This window comes from Rattus norvegicus, chromosome 2, assembly GCF_036323735.1.
Source record: "Rattus norvegicus strain BN/NHsdMcwi chromosome 2, GRCr8, whole genome shotgun sequence".
Classification (NCBI taxonomy): domain Eukaryota; kingdom Metazoa; phylum Chordata; class Mammalia; order Rodentia; family Muridae; genus Rattus; species Rattus norvegicus.
In genome coordinates, this window is record NC_086020.1 from 223,731,051 (window position 1) to 223,749,805 (window position 18,755).

At 42.7% G+C, this 18,755-nt stretch overlaps 1 long non-coding RNA gene across 1 annotated transcript; it reads right to left on the reverse strand.

The window, feature by feature from the left end:
- Positions 1–2,153: 2,153 nt before the first annotated feature.
- On the reverse strand, positions 2,154–6,119 carry LOC134485767 (uncharacterized). Its single transcript, XR_010064018.1, has 2 exons — positions 4,998–6,119; positions 2,154–2,351 (listed from the first exon to the last, which is right to left on the reverse strand). It is a non-coding gene; the product is annotated as an uncharacterized LOC134485767 (long non-coding RNA).
- Between the last annotated feature and the right edge of the window lie 12,636 nt (positions 6,120–18,755).

The window sequence follows — 18,755 nt, forward strand, 5'->3', positions numbered from 1 at the left end:
GAAAAGGGGTATTTAATTATCATCGTCATCGTCGTCGTCGTCATCATCATCGTCGTCATCATCACCATCATCATCATTATTATTTAGGCCACATGGGGGAGAAGAACAAAGAAACCCAGCAGCCTCTCAATCACATTAAAAATATAAAAAAAGAAAAGAGAAAAGGAAAGAAAGGCAATCCTGGAACCGTGGAGGCAGACAGGAGATACCCAACTTAATTAGAGGCCCATCCTGCAGGAATTCTGAGATGGCTGTTGCAATTTCTCCTGCTCCTTAGGCACAGAGAACCCTACTCTTCCTCAAGCCTGAACTCAACACACTGTCCTCCTTCCCTCAGGACAGCTGGACACAAGCTGGCAGATTAAAGGCTTCACTGGGCTTAGATTTAAAAGACTGAAATTCATATCCTCTTCCCTTGAAACGCGTGAGGCGAGCGCGGACCCTGAAGTTCCCAACACGCGAGCTGTCTAATGAATCAGACTCTTTATAAGTTTCAGTGACTGCCTGTGCTCAGACCTTCCAACGTATTATCATGATAGGCTTTAGGAAAACCCTCCAAAGTATTGCTGTCCCATGTCAGCAGGGATTTGTAAATGAAAAAATAAGTTGGTTTACCCGCACAGGGTCTGAAAGTTTTCCCATGGTAAATGTTAACAAGTGAATGCTGAATGCAGAGATTGAGAGCTAGCCTCTGTTTCCAATCTTGAGCTCTTTTCACTCACTGCGTGGCCATCGTCAGAATCTCGGTTGACTGAGTTCTCTGTCTTAATACCCGGCATACACCCACGCAAAGATTTAGATGAAGCTTTGTCTCTTAGCAAACTTCTCCAAGCTCTGAGTAGATCTGGGTAGACACCCCTCCCTCTGTTTTCCACAGTTTGGAGCTACAGAAAGATGTTTCTGTCGTTTTGTTGTTGCTGCTGCGGCGGCCACCACTAATGTTGGAAAGAGAGAAGCAGAAAGGAAGAAGACAGATGAGGAGGGAAAAACAACGAGGAAGGAGGGAGAGTGAGAAAGATCAATGTCTTTATAGGCTCTTAACACAGAGAAGAGTCTTGGGTTTGATTGTTTATTCAGTTAGGTTGGTTTTCATTTGTTTTTGGTTTTGTTTTATTATTTTGTTGTTGGTGGTGGTGGTTTGGGGTGTTTGGGTTTTTTTTTTGTTTGTTTGTTTGTTTTTTTTTTTTGTTCTTTGTTTTTTCCCATGAGATCATGCAACTCAGACTTGTCTCAAGCCCCAAATCCCCTTGGCTGCTGCCTCCTGAATACTAGGATTACAGAAGAGAGCTGCCACACCCACCAAGCCAACTCTCTCTTGTTCAAGTCTTTACTCCCAGTCAAAGAAAGAATTATTAAACAAACTAGTGTAGAAGATTAGATAGAAGCAAAGCATCTTTGCTTTGTGAGTTTTTCACATCTATATTTGATTTTTATTCCGTGTGCAGTCTTCGGCCCGCATATATGCCTGCGCACTTCACGCATGCCTGATGCCCACAGGGAGCAGAACAGGGGATCAGAGCCCCTGGGACTAGAGTTTCAGACAGCCGAAACTCCCGGTGCCACGTGGCTGCTGAGAATTGAGCCCAGGTCTTCTGCATGAGCGGCCACTGCCCCTTCCAACCCCTCACACCAGCCTTTGGATATGACAAATGGCTTGTGTACCTTCCTGTAGCTCTCTTCTCTCACAAACAGAGCTTGCTTGGATGGAATTCGTCTGCTTCTCCAAGCTGAGTTCTCCTTCACCTACTATTCAGTGACCAGGAGTATAACACACCACCTTCTTCTTAGCCTACATTTCTTTTCCACATACAGTAGAAGCTAGGACCATAGTATGAATTAACTACTTTCCTGATTTCCTGTTCTTAATAATAAGCCCTATGCTTTTAATTGGAAAGTAGAAAAGAAGAAAAAGGGTTTTGTTTCTGAAGTTGAATGTGACCTGAGAGTTCTTTATGATCCAGTTCTATAGTTGGAAAAACTACTCCTTCAGGACCCGTTTCTGGGCTTTCTGCATCAATTTAGAACCAGTGGCTTCTGTTTAAGCTTAACTCTAAGAACTCATTCTTTGGAAAAATTAAAGGCTGCTAGGACTCAGATGGAAAGTTATTAAATTCCTCATTTTTGATAATAAAACAGCATTGCAAGTCAGAATCAATTAAGACTTCCATTTCTTTAATATCCATTGCAGGGCTAGAGTAATGGCTCAGAAGCTAAGAGCACCTGGCACTGTTGCCAAGGACCCAGGTTCCGTTCCTATCACCCTCGTGGCAGCTCAGAACCATCCATTTTAGGAGATCCAGTGTCTTCTTCCAGCCTCTTTGAGAATCAGGAATGAATGATGCAGTACATAACTATGGGGAAAACGTTCATAGATACAAAATAAAAATAAACGTTTAAAAATAAATGAATAAAATATCCGTTCCATCACATAAGAAACGTCTATCTTAAACTTCAGAAATATGTCCCCATTTTTTTGCTTGAAGTATTACATAATAATATGTCAAAATCAGTAGAGAAACTGAAGAGATGGCTCAGTAGATCAGAACACTTGCTGCTCTTACAGAGGACCACAGTTCAGGTCCCAGGACATACGGCTCACAACTGACTGTGGTTCTAGCTCTAGGAGATCCAAACCCCTGCCTGGTTTCTTAACATACCTGTGCCCATGCACCCTAACAGACAAACATACGAACAAAATAAACGGATTAAAGCAGTAATCATTACAAACCCATGTCTACTCCAACTCTCAAAGTCGTCATTCATCTTCTTCTCATTTTAAGGCAGTAATTATTTAAATTGTTTGGACCGCTGTCTCCTCATTAATAAGATATATTGGATAATGTAGACTTTGTGGCATTGTTATAAAAACTAAATACTATAATATATAAGAGGCATGTAGCCCAAGGCCTTAGTATTATAGAGTATGTAAAAAGTGTTACTAAAGTGAATATGATGAAAATTAAATTTTCCATTAAGAAAATTATTAACAGAAAAGGATTCAATCATCCGCTAAAACAGGCACAAATACATTGTGTGTCCTTTCTTCTTGACTTGTTTTGACATGGATTGCCTAAAACCCTGCCACACAGTCAATACCAATTCTTTTATTTCCACTCTGGTAAAAATAACTGACAAAAATATTTTGGTTTACATGTCAAGAAGAAAACCAACTTGATTTTCAAAGCAACTGTCATTCTTTCAATCCGGATTAAAAGCCTAAACTTCTAATCTGAAGTTACATTTTGTTCATAAGCACGCAAAAAAAAGCTGTAATAAAAACACTAACTTTGCTTTGAGCCAAAAATCACTGACCTTTGCCTTTTTGTAATATAGGGAAAGCTTGTTAACTTTACAGACCCATGTGTATATGGTGTGGTGCGTTTTACTAATACTGACCTGCAGAATAGCCTTGACCGGTTTATACTGTACGCCCACTCATCTTGATAAATTAGGAGACAGAGGGAGAGTAAGGAACAAGAGAGCCAAGGAGAGAGAGAGAGACCACAGAGAGGGGAGGCGAGATGTTCTGTGGATTTCTTGACCTTACTTTGGCAAACTGAAAGGAAATCTGAGGGATATGAAGTTGATACGAGGAAGGTAAAGAGAACTGAGGTCAATGCTCGAGCTTCTGAGACATTCCCTTAGGTGGTTAAGCCTGTCCAGGTAATCTTGGCTCTTTGAAGGCAAAACAGTGAGAGAAATAAAGAAAATAATGAAGGGGGGTAAGGAAGAATGTGTTTTAAGTGTGTGTGTGTGTGTGTGTGTGTGTGTGTGTGTGTGTGTGTTTCTATACAAAATGGAAGTGAGACTCCAGGCAGCTGGAGTTAAAATGGTTCAGCCACCTGATGTGGGTTCAGAGAAGGACCTTGCAATCCTCTTCAAGATCAGCAAGCACTCTTAACCTCTGAGACATGACCCTAGGCCCACCCCCCACCTTTTTTTTTACAACGAACTGTGCATTCTTATTCTGACTATAAAACTAAAATGTTTTTCTCTTTAAGGCTAATGAAAGCATGCCTACTTAGGATCAAAATTTAAAAAAAAAAACTAAAAAGATATGCTTTTATAATATGGACCCTCAGAACTCATTCGTTAGAGACCCACTTTTCCTCAGCATGAAATTCTGTAATTATTTTCTACCAGAGGCATTGACCCTCCTTCTTTGTTTTGGTTTTTTGTGATTGAACACGAATAAAATATGCACAGACCAGAATTCTATCACTGCTCTCTAAGAGAGCTTCAACTCCTAACTGTCCGTATTTCTCTTGGTTCTTAGAAGCTCTGAATCCCACAGGAGCAAAGGCTACACCTCAGAACAGACAGTCAGAATTCACCTCGGTAAATTCCCAGCGCCCCTCACTGTGCATCCTTCCAGTTCTCCACCGTTGTCATAGACTTACATTTTCATTACACTTGGTTCCAAAACAAGGCATAACCCTCTTAACTCTGAGCCAGTCGCGGTTTTTTATGTTCCCACGGGCTTCTGGCATTTCATCTTCTAAATGGAACCCAGAAAGTTTTGTTGTTTAGGGGTGGGGGAGTTTGAGTTTACTTTTGCGGAGAGGCACTGCTAACGGATGTAATTTCCTTAATGTTCAGTTTTCCATACACCTTTGGTGTCTGCTGTCTTCCCATCTACTCATGTCTCCTGCGATCCCTAGAACAAGTTATATTTTCTTTTCTATTCCTTTGACTTTGCAAGCTATTCACTTTACTTACAATTCTGCCATTGTGGGGTTTTTTTTCCATCTTTATTAAATTGGGTATTTCTTATTTACATTTCAAATGTTATTCCCTTTCCCGGTTTCCAGGCCAACATCCCCCTAATCCCTCTCCCTCCCCTTCTATATGGGTGTTCCCCTCCTCTTCCTCCTCCCATTACCGCCCTCCCCACAAGAATTCCGTTCTCTGTCTTTTCACTCTCTTATTTTACCCAAAACATCATGACAAATAGAAGGCATTTAATTTTAGCTTCCTTTTCCGGTCGTGCTTCTCACCACGCAGGTAGTGATCTGGCTTCCGATGCTTTCAGAGAGCCAGTGCATATATCCGCCAGGGCACGGTCCTTCCATGATTCCATTGTCCTTGTGAAGTATCCACATATCCATTCAAGAGTGGGACATCGACCATGAGATAGTTACCGCGTGCCATGAATAAGTGCTAGCAGGTGACAGGACAACTGGGGAACAGAAGTGACCCTTCCATTAGAATTTAGAAATGGCCCATCATTTTGGCTCAAAAGCTGTGATTATGATTTTTATATTCACCCAAATTATGTGATTCTTTCAGGGGGGTCAGGGAGGGCTCTAAATTTATTCCAAGGCACAGTTTTCTGGAATTCAGCTCCAGGAAGAGTTTTTTTTTTAAACTTTCCCCCATCCACGTGGACTTCTTTCTCTCCGTTATTGACCCTGAGCGCACATCGACTGGAATCGTATTAAAATTGTATTTCTTGTTAACAGCATCCACAGATCTTTGACCACAGACCTCTTATTTATTAGTGGACTCACTGTTGTTCTCAGCCTTGACTTTGGAAAAAAAATAAAGTTCCTGGGCAAGGCTGGTCCATGTCAGATCATCTCCATGGTAAGCAGCGTGTTCTCTTCTCCTTGAAGTCCCTCTAAGAAAGAAGACATATCAAATGGTTTTCCTTGTACTGCAGATAACATGGTGAGATACCTTAATAAGGCTAGTGATGTGTTTCTCCAGGAAAGAAGTCAACTAAAATTCAAGTTTCTCTTGTGAAACTGAATAATTCTCTTTAGCTACCTTTGAAAATGTTTCTCACCAGCCCGTTCTCTCAAGTTGGCCACTTGCCCATGTGAAAGCTCTAAGGTGGGGTATAAATGGACCCTAAGATGTATCTGAAAGACTAGGGATAAAAACAGGAGTGACTGGGGCCAGATGGCTCGGCAGTTAAGAGCATGCCTTGTCCTTGCAGTGAACCTGGGTTTGTGTTGTCCACGTGATGGCTCACGGTTATCTGTAACTCCGTCCCGGTGAATCTGAGGACCATGCCCTCTTCTGACCTCCAGAGGAACCACGCATGCGCATGGTGCACAGTCATACATGCAGGCAAAAACACCCGGATATATAAAATAAATACGTCTTAAAATCTGAAAAGTAAAAACGTCTTAGAATTTAAAAAGTAACAGTAACGGTGGCACTACTGGCGTTGAGGACTGGAACGGTGTTGAGGTCACAGCGCCCTGAACATTGGTGATGGACAGTTATGGTGGTGGGATTGATGGCCAGCAGTACTGTTAATGACTGTCCTTGGATGCTGGTTCTGATAGGGACGATAGGAGTGCTTTGCAGTGGTGGTGCTGGGTTTTGTGGTAAGGCAGAACCTGTTAGAGACTAATTATGCATGACCCAAGGACCTGAGATGCCAGAAACTCAAAGTCATCAAAGATCAAGCTGGGGCACTGGCTCATCGTCTCATAATGGGAAACATTAATGGTGCAGTCTTTCCTGGTAGTGTGCAGGCAGAACTATAAAAATCAGCAATCGGAGAAAGTGAGAAATTAGGTGGAAGAAATCCCTGAGACTGGGAAAGGCTTTCCCGGAGAGGAAAAATAAAAAAACCCAAAACCTGTGACATCTTCTTTATCTCGGGCAGAAATTGAACAAAGGCTGAGGCAATCTCTACCTCAACAAGTTAATTCTCTGGCTCTCACGGGTCAAGCCAATGGAGACGTGACAAATTCTTACATATAGCCTGATCAACCAGGGAGATGGTCGTGCAGTATTCATGAGCCACCTATCAAGTTAGGGTTAGTTGAAGTCCCCTTCCATCTCTGATGTCAACTTGGGCCTTGAGTATCTGGTAGCTTTGAGTGTCTTGGCCAGCATTTTTACCCTCTGATCTCGTAGGTATCTCAAGTGTTGCTAATTGGGTTGTTGTTCTGCTGTTGTTGACCAGGGGGTATGTAAGAACTTGTAGCCCCTCCATTGGCTTGACCCATGATAGCCAGAGGGTGGGTGTGTTGTCGTTCTGGTCTTTTATTTACTTTTGAGACAGGATCATACTCTGTAGCCCCGGCTGTAGCTTTGCGATGACGGCAGAGGTACTTCTATCACAGCCACCAGGATGAAGCCATCGGTGTTTCTGGTAACCTCATATTTAGCTCCTTTTCTGTAGAGAAGTCTGGGAAGTTTGGGAGGAACTCCCTATTAGAAGCCTTCTTTACTTACAATCAATTCTATCGCAATTAGCTGGGTTAGAAGCAAAGATATATAAAGAGCAATAGTGTTCACACATATTCTTCAAGGGTTCTAGGACAGGAGGTGCTCCCTTAGAAAGCAGATAGCTGATACCATCTAACTTCCGCCCCAAACAGTCTCTATGCACCATGAGGTGTTTAGCCGAACAACCTCCCTGCCAAAGGCAAAATTAACCTAACTTCGATTGTGGGACCCACCTTGCCTGTACCAAAGCAGATATAGTCTCTTAGGAAGAGATGGTCACCCTGGAAAACAGCACCTGCAAAGGTACAGTTTGGCCCAGATGGTAACATTTGACAGTTTCCAGAAGATTCACATGACCTGAGCTTTAGGGCGAATCCATTCCATCACACCTTTGCTTGGAGATGGGCTGGAAACAAAAACAGTCAATTCCCAGGGTCCTCGCCACTTCTCTGATGTACACTCGCACCCATTAGGGACATGGCTGTGGAACCCGACATCAAAACAACTGGTCTTTATTACTGTTTGCTTGCTCTCCATGACACAGCCTGCTGAAAGGGAAGGGGGGAATGATTTCCAGGCTGGGATCAGCTCTCCTGAGAAGCTTGTGGTTTTGTGAGTCTAAAAACAGTGCAGCCGTTTCCAATACTGCCTTATCCAGCAGTGTTCGCAGGGTCCCCTGCTCCCAAAGCAGCGTCTAAAAGCCATTCCTTCCAGAGAGCCAGTTCAAGCGGCAGCCAAGAGTCAACCTTGATAAATACGATTTTAATAAGTGCTAGAAAATAAGGACATTGCAGGCTCTTGGCTTTGGCGATTTTTTTATCATCCTGCGTTCCCTACAGAGGGTTGAAGGAGAGCCAGTAACATGTCATCCTTTCCGTCAGGGACCGGCACAAAGTCAGTGTGGAAGAGACAGTTTCCTTCAGGTACTACTGTATATCAAATGTATCCACTTCTTGGAGAAAAAGATGAAATTAATTTGAAACTGAAGAGTCTGTGGCGACCCTGGCAGAGGAAAAGTTTCAAAAGTCGGCCCAAGGGTCCTCCAAATCCACCATAAGGGAAACATCTGACAGAGAAAAATGTGTGCTGGCAATTTGTTTGATTGTAATTTCAATGAAAAATTGAAAGCATACGTCCATGGGATTAGACTTCCCCTCATCCAGCATAAGGGAGTTCCTGTTAACAAATGCGCATGCGTCAGCGTCTCCTGCACTCCACTCGCAGGTCCCTTGAGATCAGGGTACCAACTGCTTCTGGTGCCTTGGCACAGAAGAGACCTCACCATGGTGGCACAGGTGGCAAAGCCAGGCTTCACTCTGCTGAGGACCACAGGGATGGCAAAGGTGGACACTTGCTCCAACATTAATGAGAAGAATAAATAAATCCGAAGGGTTTCCCTCCGTGGGTGACATTAAGACTCTCTCCAAGGGGCAAGAGAGGGACATGATTTGTCCAGTAAAGTTGAACAGTACAGGATGAAGGCAAGGCACACTCATTGATTTTCCCTGAGAGCTGTACGTCTTTATTATTGTCATTCACCGGGAGATGGCAACAAGGAAAATGGCCGTCTGTGGTTTGCAAAGAACAAATGTTCAGCAAAGAACAGCGATGCATTAGAACCCAAGGGGTCCTCTGCAGTGTGTTTTGCAAAGAATACCAGACCTGTTTACAGGGCGTAAAGATCCCAGGGCGTCAGTCAGCACAGTGATAATTAACGTGTTTAAAGAGCAGTATGTGGAGAATACAGCTGACAATTTGGCGATGTGGGGGAGAAAGAAGGAATCGTCTGTTTTTATTGATTCACTTTATCAGGGCTGCTGCCTTCTCAAAATTATGGTTCCCCTTTGCCTCTTTGACAGTCTGTGACCATCCAGAGAAACTCAGGATATTAACCTCCTGTGACAAGGTTGCTTAACAAATGGAAGGAAAAAAAATAATGCGTGGGATAGACAAAGTGTTCCCTGTTCCAATGGAGTTTTTTCACTGCGTGACATCAAGAATAACCAGAGAGCATTTGCAGGAGACACAGCTAGTAGGGGACGAAGAACTCACCTCAGAGTTCAGTTCCTTCTCAAATATCCTCAGCCCAAGAAACTTCTTAAAGGCCCTGAGGAAACCCGCTTCCCTGCGCAGCTCCAATGATGCAAAGACGATTGATTTAATGTCACCCTGCCATACCTTCACATAGATTCCAGGTGGCAGGAGCCATGGCTGGCGTGTGACAGAGATTCACATAGAGTACTTTCGATCTGCTTGTACACGTTTGATAAGATAGTTTACAAACTCAGAGTTGAAGAGGCCTTTCGACATAAACATAAACAAGACTTGGTACACCCAGAGTGCAAGGCTAGGGTTTTAGATATCTCATTAAAGCAAGATGTGGCTCCACCAGTGTCGGTCCAATCCTGACTTGACTTCCTGTTCTTTTTGTTCAATGGGTGACCAAGGTTTGTTCAATGGTCGGTCTACTGTCTTGAATTTGTCACTCTCTTTCTTTCTTTCTTTTTTAAAATAAAGGTTTTATTTGTTTTATGTATGTTTTATTTATTTTATTTATTTATTTTATGTATGTGAATCACTGTCATCAGACACACCAGAAGAGGGCATCAGACCCCATGACAGATGGTTGCTGGGATTTGAACTCAGCACCTCTAGAAGAGCATTAGTGCTCTTACCCAATGAACCATCTCTCTCTCCAGCCCTGTCACTCTCTTTCTAATGAGACAAAGTTACTATGAGCAATGATGCTTAAAGAATAGAGCCAATGATTCCAACAATTTGGAGGCTCCATACAGCATTCTATAAGCCTGTGGTTCTCAGGCTTCCTAATGCTGTGACCCTTTGATACCATTCTTTATGAAATGGTGACCCTCAACCATAAAATTATCTTTCATGGCTACTTCATAACTGTAATCTTGCTTCCCTTATGAATCAGAACATTTTTACCTGACATTTCAGAGTCTCTCAGGCAACCACAATGAAAGGATCGTTCAACCCTCAAATGGGTCATGAGCCTTATGTTAAAAACTGCTGGTCATCAAAACCAGAAGTAAATCGCCTCTTATTTCTGAATGTGCAAAAGTTAAAATCATGTGATCAAGAACCCCAGCGATTTCTCACTGTCATACGTTGGTTCGTTCAGGAAAATTTCCTCACAGATGACTTCTTCTATGTCCTTTGAGTTCCAGGCACACCATCCATGGTAAGAGAAGCTTCTATTATAAATGAAGAAGACTGCCTTTCCTCCGAAAGATCTATGAGGGCTGTACTAGATTAGAATATTCCTTAGATGTAAAAAGTAAATAGATAGTAAGTGAGTAAAAGCTTGCTTAGTTTGGTTAACTGAAACCGAAAGAGAAGAGCTGTGCGCGGATTTTGCTTCCTTTTCTGTATGAAATGGCAAACTGGAGACATTGAAGCAACCGGAAATGCAGAGAATTTGTGTCCTCAAATGCTAGTGCTGCACCTGCAGTGCTGGGATCTCCTCGTCACCCCCCTCCCCCCACCCTATCCTTGCAGCCAGGGGGCCGGGCTCCAAGTGTGAACTCAGAAGGGTTCCCAGTTCTGCTGTAGTAGAAAGAGCGGGCTGCAGCCAGGCCAGCTGGATCTTACTAAGCCATCCACAGGAGGCTGCAGGTTCTATACAGAAGCAGAACAACAGAGAACATGGGCTCCTAGAGGCTGGGGAAAGGATGGCTGGAGGGAGAAGACTCTAGAAAATGGCAATCATGAAAAGGCAGCACAGTACAGCTGCAGACAGAGCACTGACACATCACTAACATATCACATTGTGATCCTTAAATATGGATCAAAGGTTGATCCATAAAATCAGGTCCTTACTGTCCCCAATATTTTTAAAATCTCACTTATGCCTTTCACAATTTAGGAAAGCCTCCGTAAAAGCTTAGATTTTGTGCTATCTGAACAAAAGGGATGGCTTTTTTTTTTCCAAAAATATGGAAAACGTATTTACTTGTAGAAGTTTTCTTTTAGAACTATAAAAACATTTTATATATAATATATTATATATATATTATAAATTATTATAAAACCCCCTAAGTAAGCTCTAAACTGAAATGCTCAACTTCCGTTTAAGTTAATGCCTCTCAACTTTTTTGAGGAGCCTTAATAAAGTTTTTTTGCACATAAAAAGTTCATTGAACGAAATTGTAGGCAAAATGACCCTGGTGAGTCTTATTTTGGCTTGTGTTAACACAGAGAGCAACTGTTAAAGTTTTTTTTAACTTACCCCGTGTTTGCTTAACAATTTCTAAATCAAACTAGATATGCTCTGAGAGCCATTTCAGAACACTTCTGTCCTTCTAACATGTCGGAGAGCCAGGAGAACGTAGCCTCCAAGAAAAATGAGACATTTGGGGAGTTGTAAACAGAACAGCTCCCTAAATAGTCAGGTGACCACAGATAGATCACCACCGTACTCAGTAAGCCAAACAACAACAGAGGCCTTAAGATGGAAACGTGGCTGGGAAATTATTTGTTCTGATGAACTTTTGCAGGATTCCTCTCAGAATACAATGAAATACAGGAGGCCTGAGAGAGTCACTAAGCATCCATTAGCTTTTATCACACGTTATTCCCTCAAGAATCCAGTTATCTTAAAACCCCAGCACACAAGCGGGTCTATTCTACCTCAGTGCAAGCCCGACTCCCAGAATAAATATCGCTCCCTATCCCATTTTGCTGGTGGCAGAAATTGACGAAATGTCCCATGCTAGGGAAGGCTAATTCCCTCCAAACAACCTCTGAGCTCTCTGGAATCCTGGCTCTGTATTCCATGCTGTTGACTTTTACAGGGAAGAGAAAACTTTCACTTCGGGAGAAAATCCAACATAAAGAGACTTGGGAACTAGGACTCGCTCCAGTCTGCAGGGACTTCCAAGGACTTCCCAGTTGCTGAGAATGACTTTCTTAAGCAGTCACATATGGTTTGCATCTGCTAATCTCTTGAGCACCCTATGTCTCCAGCATTCCCCTGCTTAGAGCACTTCCCATTGGTCTTAATTGTGTAAGATAAACACTCCTTGGAAAAGACAACCTTTGAGTTGTGAGCCTTTCACCCTTCACTGAGGGAGGTAATTTTATGGTTATCCCGTGCTTAGTAACACCTTCAAAATTAGCACTAACTGTTTTATCCCTCTCATTTCTTCAAAAATAGACAATATGGATCTACTATGCTGGATAGTCGATTTCTCTTATGAGTTCTCTGGCTGATTTTCATTGGGACTTTTCCCAACGATAGATGTTTAATTCAGTTGCTCACATATGCTCATTGAGTGGCCTACCCATAAGCCATACATATCCCTTTACCATACATTAACTATTCGCTCTAAACGATGATGTTCCTGGAACTGTTAGAAATTTTCACACGAATTTCCATCTTAAATAGTACTTACTTAATATTGGCCTATGTGGAAATAACACAAGCTTAAGGGTCCTCTGCTCCTGGGCTTGCCGCCAAAACACAGAATGCAACAAGTGTTTCAACCTGCATGGTTCAGGGTTTCCTCCCGAGTGAAGAAAGTTGACAGGAAAGCCACAAAGATCTGTTCTGTGTGGCCCCTTCTAGGACACGTCAGTGTCGTGACTGTCATGATGTGGTTTGAATCCCCATCTTCAGTGGCAACCATGTTCCTGACAGGTCCTTTGTAGTATTCCTACCTTAGCATCTTTACACAGAAGGCATAGCCTCCTATCAAACTATAGATTAAGATAGTATCCTCAACATAAATGGTGACAACTACTTCCTCTCTGTTCAGGGTCAGCTCAGCATCTCACCTGGAGGTTAGCTAGTGTGTGTGCTCCCTATCAGCCATACATATAGTCTGGCTGAAACCATGGCTTGCCTGTGGATCCTGGACATTGACGCTGGGGCCTTCGGACCCGTAGGGAGGTATCGAATTCTATGCGGATCAAGCTCTTACCCCATTTCCCAGTGTAGTCAGGTTTCTCTGTTATTATGATGCTATATTGGAGAGTAGCTGTCTCCGTGCTATGCACCTCAAGGCAGACATTTAGAATGGTCAGAAGGGTCCTAGGGGAGAAAGCTTTTGAGTCCCTCCCAAACGTCGTGTTCACTGCTACACCGTCCCCACTCCAGCTCCACACAGCTGTTTGCAGCTTGCCTATCCTGCTCCAAATATGTCTTCACATAAAAGTCAGCTGCACTTGGATTTGTAGGGCCAGGGGGAAATTGAGAAGAGGACAGAAAGTGAGAGAGAGGAAAACGAGGGTTCTCATGTCCAGTGCTCTCTGGGGGTCGCGGTCGTCGGAACAAGTGGGAGATTTCTTACAGTACAGTGTACAGACAACTCCCTGATTTTCAAGCAGAGAGAAATGATTCTGAACACACTGAACAGTGCCTGAGGCATCATGAAATCTGACAGGCCAAAACTCTACAGAGTGATCAGGCCATCTCCTCCCGACCTTCACAACTCCCTCTCTCCCAGGAGTCTTTCTAGTCTCTCAGCCTTCCTCCCACCAACCCTGCTTTTCTCAGTTCCTTCTTGACACACAGCCTATCGGTGAGGTCTGTCTGTCTCCACGTCTGCCTGGGCTTCTATGTGGCTCTGTGGCTCTGTGACTCTCTTCTGTCTGGTTTTCTTTTGTCTGTCTTACTATCTCTGACTTTCAGTTTCTCCTGTTTAATGGTTGTGTGCATTTCCCCTTTGCCACTTCATTTCTGTCTTCCTGCCTCATGTTCAGTCCGTGTTGATCCAGTAAAATAAATAAGTAAATAAAAACAAACAAACAAACTTAATAGACAGAGGTAATGTCTCTGAAACCATATTAAACACCAAGACCAATTCCATACTCAAAAGTCACTGTCATATAAACATAAACAAAAAAGAAAAAGTAGGTAGTAAACATTCCCCTAAGGCCAATGGTTCTCAACCTTTGGGGGTCATATACCAAATATCCCGCATAGCAGATATTTACATTACAATTTATAACTGTAGCAAAATTACAGTTATGAAGTAGTAACAAAATACTTTTATGGTTGGGGGGTCACATGGCATGAGGAACTGTAGTAAAGGGACACAGCATCAGCAAGGTTGAGAACTACTGCCCTAGATGTTTGCCATAGAATTCAGGAGAACAAATGAAGCAATTCTCTCTTTTAAAAAAGATCTGTTTATTTTTGTTTTATGGGTGTCTTATCTGTATGTATGCATGCATGTATGTATGTATGCATGTATGTATGTATGTATGTATGTATGTATGCATGCATGCTGTTGTACCTGGTACCCACTGACCAGAAGCCAGGGGCAGATTCCCTGGAACTGAATTGTAATGTTGATGAGCCTCCAGACCAGGGTTAGAGAGCTGAACCTGTGTTCTCTGCTAGAGCAGCAAGTGCTCTTAACCACTATCCCATCTCTGCAGCCCCTGGAAACATGTTTTCTGGCCTGAGAATACTAAAATGGCCTGTTCTGCATCCCTGAAATCCCTGGGGATGGCACTCAGCCCTGGGAGTGAGGCTCTAACCAAGCTGCAATATTATTCCACCTCCCAGAGCCTCATCATCCCCACAAGTCTTTTGCTCTGGGGCCATCCTGCTGAGACACAAGGAACAAATAGGTCTATGGCGATTATGCAAACTTTGAAATGAAAGAACAGAATAGCTTTCTACACTCTGCCTCTCTCTGTGTGGTGGCCCTTTGTCTGTTTGCTCTCCCCTGTGAGATTTATAATGCAATTTAGACAGCAAGAGGGCACACTGTATGGGATACAAGACTCAGGTTGTTTTTTTATTTGTTTTTTTTTGTTTGTTTCAGTTTTGTTTTGCTAAGATTAATTTGCCCTTTAAAAAACATCAATTCTGAAGTACAACTTTTCTCTGTATGTGTATATGTGTATATATATACATATATATATATGTATATATATATATATTCTCAAGGATCATTCAGCAGTGTCTGACAACTGGAAGAATATTGCTGGAACCCACAGAGCAGTGTCTAAGGACCCTGCTAAATACTGTGTGCTACACGAAATAGCTCATGACAAGCAGTTATTCTGTTCAAAATAATCAGTTATGCAAAGGTTATGAAGCCCTGATTTAGAATGATAATTTTTTTAACTTTTTATTGGTTTTTTGTGAGTTTCATGTCATTTGCTCCAATCCCACTCATCTCTCCGCCACTTCATACTTTCCCTTTGTCCTTGCAACCTCCCCCCAAAATAAAAAACATGCACAACCACAGAAAGCACAGAAAACATCTCACTGTGGAAGCTGTCGTGTGTCACGGTATGTCCCACAGTGAATCCCCGTCTACACGTCTTCACTGCAAATATTCCTTGCAATGAGTCATTGGTCTGGGTCAAGATCTCTGGTTCCCGTGACACCTCAGGATGATAACCTTTAATAAATATATTACCTTACTGTTCCCTTGCTTTACTGTTTATAATAAAATGGCATCCCTTTTGTAGGGTATTTTTCCTGTTTATCTCTTGGATGTATCTATGAGGTCCTATGCAAGAGAAATCGTCTACCTTTTACTCCTCGGCATTTCAAAGCCTAACAGTTATTTCTTAGACGACTGTCACATGGTATAATTTCATCCAAATGTTTGTAAGCTGAACTGTGCCTTTGTGGTAGAGTACTTACACAGCTGAGTGAAAAGATTGCGATTTTTATTCATTTGATAAAACATCTACTGTGGGAAATACGCTGGACTAAGCGCTGGGGCACAGATTCAAAGTGGATTTGAATATGAACTCTGTCACTAGAACTTCACAGTCAGAGAAGACAGAAGGTAAACACAGAATCCTTGCACATTCATAATCATAAATTATAATAATTACAACAAAAGAATGAAAGCAACCGAAGGAGCCTCATTTAAAGGGTTGGTAAGAAACGAGAAAGGGAATCATTATTTGATCGCTAAACTTTGGCCTGAAGGAGATGAAATAGCTGGGATAGGAAGCTTTTAGAAGGCAGGACAGCCTACCTAGAAACCAGAGGTTAGAACAAGGTTAAGCCAACACAGCGCTGAGACTTCAGAATGTCTCCGTCTAATGATTTACCTGCATTCTCAGTAGAACCTGCCCACTGCGGATGGCTACATTCCTCATCCTTTCTATTCTCCCTACCAATACAGTCTCATTCAACATAGCTTTTCTTAGGAAATATATAAGCGGTGTGTTACGACTTATATGTGAAATGTCCCCACAGCTTCACAGGTTGAATACCTACCTGGTCCCTGGTAAGTGACTCTGTCTTAGGACATCATGGAACCTTTGTGACATGAGCCTAGATAGCAGAAGAGGGTTGCATTGATCCAGCCTTGAAGGTTGTATCTGCTTCGGGTGGCAGCAAATGGATTATATCATGATCCACCAAGAGTTAAACAAGTCATACGTAAGCTACTACCGTTGCACTGTTCCCGCCGGGATGCATGGGTGTGCTCTGAAATCAGGAGCCAGATTAAGTCCTTCCTCCCTTATGCTGCTTCTGTCAGATAGTCTGTCAGTGCCAAGAAAAGTACCTAAAACACAAGGCAGATGTGTGACGGAGGTGACATGGTAAGGAATGAAAGAAAAGAAACCGGGGCCTATGAAATTGTCTACCCAGAAGGAACGTGGAGATCCCCAGTTTCACAGTTGAAGCGCAAAGGAATTAACTTACCTCAACATCAGTCTTCCGTCTCTCGGGAAGGCTGGGATGAGAACCAGGGAGCCCCGGCTTCTGCATTCCGCTTTCCTCTTCAGCTTTACATCCCCACATGGGAAGTAGACCACACAAACCCTAGTAACCCAAGAAATGCCACTGTTACTCTGTAAGGTACTCCAGGCTTCCAAAATCTGAGACAGAGATAGCTGTGGATGACTGACAGTCTGATTCCACCGATTCCACGGTGGGATAGTTTTGATGTTTTGATTCAAGAATTAGCAAAGTTTATTAAATAAGCAGGTAGTCCTCTTTAAATAAAAAGTTTAATTTTGCCCGGATTACATTTTCCCTTTTATAAATAATCTAATACAGAGAAGGAAATATGCTTTTAGATTTTTATCGTGTGTTTTACCTACATTTAGTTTGGGTTTTCAGATCCACCCCTCGCCATCTTTATCTCCATGCTTGGTTATAGCCTAGAAGAGCACAGGCCAGTGCTTCTCTGTTTGTATAAACCAACCGTCCTCTATAAAAGCTAGAGGTCACCTTCCAGCTTGAAGTTGGGTCTCGCCAACTGAGTTGGATGGAGGGATATTGAATATTCATCACCTCTAGCTTACTCCATGTAGTATTTCCATAGGATTGCTGCTCCCACTGGGAATTACATCATGCCAATCTTCCAGTGCCACAGACTACGAGCCCCATACCTTCAATGTCTCCTGTGCCAGTAATTTACTCCTTCTCCTAATTAAAGATGAAGGTATCAAGGTCCTGTTTAGCTACTAACTTCAAGCTTCCACATCCTTGTCTTGATTTCCTTATCCTCCACTCATACTTTTATAGTAATCATCTTGATGTTTTTGTTGGTGGTGATGGTGGTGGTAGTTGGGGGTTCGTATTTTTTAAATTCCGTTCAAATCATCCTAATGTACACTTGCTACCTGTGACTTCTTATGATTTCCCAAGGTCAAACCCAGCAGTGAACAGCACAGACGACTGCAATGAAAGAAAGGTATCCAAGGGAAAACAAATTTTAGTTTATTAAATGCATATTTCCTATCCGTATGAAAACATTCAGGAAACAAGTCAAACAGGTAACTTTGAATGGAGGTGTAAAACATTACTCTTTTTTTTTCCTTTATTAACTTGGGTATTTCTTATTTACATTTCTATTGTTATTCCCTTTCCTGGTTTCCAGGCCAACATCCCCCTAACCCCTCCACCTCCCCTTCTTTATGGGTGTTCCCTCCCCATCCTCCCCCCATTACCACCTGCCCCCCAACAATCACATTCACTGGGGGTTCACTCTTAGCAGGACCAAGGGCTTCCCCTTCCACTGGTGCTCTTACTAGGATATTCATTGCTACCTATGAGGTCAGAGCCCAGGTCAGTCCATGTATAGTCTTTAGGTAGTGGCTTAGTCCCTGGAAGCTCTGGTTGCTTGGCATTGTTGTTCATATGGGGTCTCGAGCCCCTTCAAGCTCTTCCAGTCCTTTCTCTGATTCCTTCACCGGGGATCCCGTTCTCAGTTCAGTGGTTTGCTGCTGGCATTCGCCTCTGTATTTGCTGTATTCTGGCTGTGTCTCTCAGGAGAGATCTACATCTGGTTCCTGTCAGCCTGCACTTCTTTGCTTCATCCATCTTGTCTAATTGAGTGGCTGTATATGTATGGGCCACATGTGGGGCAGGCTCTGAATGGGTGTTCCTTCTGCCTCTGTTCTAAACTTTGCCTCTCTATTCCCTGCCAAGGGTATTCTTGTTCCCCTTTTAAACAAGGAGTGAAGCATTCACATTTTGATCATCCATCTTGAGTTTCATGTGTTCTGTGCATCTAGGGCAATTCAAGCATCTGGGCTAATAGCCACTTATCAATGAGTGCATACCATGTGTGTTTTTCTGTGATTGGGTTACCTCACTCAGGATGATATTT